Source organism: Anneissia japonica, unplaced genomic scaffold (genome assembly GCF_011630105.1).
Source record: "Anneissia japonica isolate Jap-2015-1 unplaced genomic scaffold, ASM1163010v1 scaffold8753_len40748_cov112, whole genome shotgun sequence".
Taxonomy (NCBI): Eukaryota; Metazoa; Echinodermata; class Crinoidea; order Comatulida; family Comatulidae; genus Anneissia; species Anneissia japonica.
In genome coordinates, this window is record NW_022713611.1 from 1541 (window position 1) to 5482 (window position 3942).

Below are 3942 nucleotides of genomic sequence, written 5' to 3' on the forward strand. Positions count from 1 at the left end.
TCCTAAGTGTAATAATGGCCATGATTGACAAATGATTGATTGTAATAATTTTTGGGTCTAAACATAATACAGGTCCTATGCATTTTAGGGTCTAAATGTAATAAAGGTTCTAAGTGTAATGATTTTTGGGGGGGTCAGATGAGGGGTCAGATTTCCCCGATGAAATAATAGCTTGTCCCTAAATGTAATATGTCATTATAATATTGCACTGTACCAGAACAACGATATACAGCTAAAAATACAAATAACAATTTATGAAAAGGCATCGTTATAACAAAATGGAAAAAAAAAACACCTGGCAACGAACAGAGCTGTCCTTAAAATTGGATAACAACCTGGCAATTAATTATTTATAAACAAACATCGCGAGTCGCTACCGTCATGAATCGCTGGGAAAGAACGTTGTTTTTAGTAATAAAATGCTAAAAACTGGTGTAATTAGTGAGAGAACAGGATGAAAAAGAATCGTAAGATATTGTTAGGAGCGCACAGTAGGTAAAAAGACAATTTTTAAAGATAGAAGTGTTACAGTACTAAAGTGCATTAGCGCCGGCTTCCCTGCTGGTGCAGCTTGGTGGTGGTGGGCCAAAAAAGTAGGGCTATATAGGCTAGGCCTAGCTAGGCAGAGGCGGCGCTAATGGAATGCACTTTCGCACCTAACTTTTAATTCCTAATTTTTTTACTTGAATTTTCTTCTCACAGTCACAACACATAATTATAAAACATTTTTACTTGATTCAACCACTCATAAAGTACATTTTTTCAACAAAAAGATACCTTTATAAATATAGGTTGATACAGGGTTTCCGCGCTTGCTAGCACAACGAGCTGTACTTTTTTGCAATCAAGTAAGAAATTGCCAGAATGTCCGAGTCAATTCTTAAATTTTGAAACCATTAAAGGCTGCAGTCTTATAATTTTAATTGGAATTTTCCCATGAAACATCCGACAACAAAATGTGGCATCATGCAGTACCATCTTTTTGAACTTTCTTGTCGTAATCGAGGTTAATCGAACCGACGTTTATCATTGGCTTTAGTTGTTTTTCTGGATTTAGGCCTAGGCCTAATCCCTATTTTTTGATCTGTGTACGCATTTTGATCATTACTAATTTTTGAAGTAATTATCGTACGTGTGAATTTCATATGAACACACATAGTCAAACAACAGCACCATACAATATAAAGAATGACATGCAATACGGCAAATAGATAAGCTTTCATAAACGTTTAATCAAAAAACTTCACGCTGCAAACTCAGACATTCTGGCGATTTCTTACGGATTGCTAAATGGCAGCCACATTGCAAAATGGCAGCCGCTCGTCGTGCTAGCGAACACAGATTCGCTGTACTTATTTGTGGGCTTATTTGTTGAAAAAGGTACTTTGTGAGTGGTTAAATCATGTGAACATGTTTGTTAATTATATGTTGTTGTGACTGTGAGAAGAACATTGAGGTAAAAACTTTAAGAATTAAAAGTTCTGGCAATTTCTTAATGATTGCAAAATGGCAGCCGCTTATCGTGCTAGCGATCACAGATTCGCTGTACTTTATTTGCTGAAAAAGGTACTTTGAGAGTGGTTAAATCAGGTGAAAATGTTTGTTAATTACAGTATATGTTGTGACTGAGAAGAACGTTGAGGTAAAAAAATTAAGAATTAGAGTTAGGTGCGAAATAACTCGTAGAATTCTAATTAAACTTCAACTTCCAGGTAAGTATCGTTATTTCGTCATTGGTTACGTCGGTATGGATTTGTACAAGACTTCAGAGCACATTGAGCCAAATTTTGCAAATATCCACAACAATCAGGTAAAGATAGCTAAACACTCTCATCCGACATAACAGTAAACAATTTATTCTGTAATATCAACAAACCCTGTAACAGGTTACTGTATTTAAACAAGATAAACACAAATATTGTAGTGTAACATTTTATCACTGCCTTTTGTTAATATTGGTTGATTATTACAATTCTCCAGCATTTAGTAACATATTCTGTTTCAATTTAGTACCACTGTTTGTTATAAACTTTTAACAAAAATTGTAATTGTATCTAATACTGTATTGACACATGACTTATATGGTTATCCTACCAAAAGGAATTTGTCAGTGTAAGAACATACAATGTGTCAATCTTTCCTTTATTAATACTTAAAGGTGGCTTTAATAATTATGTAAATTTTCGAGAACAAAAAGATAGACATTCAGGTATACAATATAATCATACATTTGTCCATTATAATAGAACTTTAAAATTTTTTTAAATTTTTTATTAATCTTAACACTGTAATATGCATCCTTTAAATCTATTGATGCCATCCAACAATTGTTAGTAATCAATTCTAAAACAGTATGAATACTCTCCACTGTTTTTAAACTTTGTAAATTTGTTATTGTTCTTGAAACTTTTTAAAGCCTTTTTACAATCTTTTTTTATGTGCAATTCAATATCTGTATTATTGATGTAGGCTGTTTGGTTCCTATGCTTTGCAAGCATAGGAACTTTTAAAATCCTGCTCGTGTGTATGACTAGTATGTACGTCACTAGTATGTTACGCAGTTTTTTGTAAACAGGCAAACGTGACTTTCCAGACATCTGTTTGTTTTGTGCGTTCATACCCATGCTAATCTGGATCTTTTGTTGTGCCCTATTTCATAGTTTTCTATTTTGACAAATATTAAAGCCATACTAATGAGAGACAATACCACCCTGCTCTTGAAAAGACTAGTAAACTGTATGATAAGAGGAAAACATTTATGGAATGTTGTGTACTCTCGTTGTCCAAACTAACTGTCTTAAATGTGATGGATCGGACTCTTTCTTTCTTTATTGTATACGCAAAAAACAAACAAATGGTATACAATAGGAGTCAAGAAATAGACAAGTCTAATCGAGCTTGGCCCCTTTCTTAACTATCCCCCTCAGCCCCAATAAATAAAATAGAATAAAATAAATATATAAATAAAATAATGAAAATAAATAAATAGGCATCAATATCTTCATACTCGGAATAAAGTAATTTTTTCAGTTTTGAAACAAATACATTCCTCGAGGTAGTCTCTCTTAACTTAACAGGTATTGTATTCCAGAGTTTAGCACCCATATAAGAAATTCTAAATTTACCTAAGTTAGTTCGGCATTTTGATATGGCTAAATTATATTCGTAATTAAACCTTGTTGCATAACTATGACAAATATTTTCAAAATAATCAGATAAACTATGTGGTAATCTGTTTGTGACGAAGTCCAATAGTCCGGTCCGGAAGCAAACAGAATGATATATACGTACACGGTAGCGTAATTTTCTATGCTATTTAATCTTCAAAAATGTAGTAAAATTCATATAACGTAAAGCAAAGCCCAAGTCCCACTTGGCTGTTATTTATGTGAACACATATGATTACAACCTAAGTCCCACTTGGTTGGAGTTATTCGCACTTAGGTGTCCATGTGATAACTGCCTTCCCCATTCTCAAAGCATACTAATAAAGAAACTTCCCAGCATTAGATCTACATTCCTTTCTAACCACATCCTTTTGGTTCCCATACAATTTCTTCTTATTCATTAACTGGTCCTGGTCATTGAACCTTTTGGTCCCCACAATTGACATGTCAGAGCCAAATGATAAATGACCAGTCCCGAAAACAAGACCACTGGCATCAAATCAATGTGATTTCGCTAGGGCATATATAGATGATATCATAATTTTTGACAATGACTGGACATCACACATGCAACATATCGATGAGGTTTTCAATCGATTAAAAAGTGGGGGCCTCACTATCAAGCCTACAAAATGTCATTTCGGGAGAGTACAAAACGATCCCATTCTTTGAACTGCTCTGGAGTTAACGATCTTAACATGGACTTCAGAGTACCGTTAAATCTCTCAACTAAGCCATTAGTTTGTGGATGGAAAGGTGAGGATCTAATGTGTTC

The 3942-nt window shown here is 34.0% G+C and overlaps 1 protein-coding gene across 1 annotated transcript in view; it reads left to right on the plus strand.

The window, feature by feature from the left end:
• LOC117108531 (cell adhesion molecule 4-like) overlaps positions 1-3942 on the plus strand; it is a gene marked incomplete at its 5' end in the record, with an annotated part of 35958 nt that overhangs the window by 771 nt on the left and 31245 nt on the right. The gene's annotated exons all lie outside the window — the stretch shown is intronic.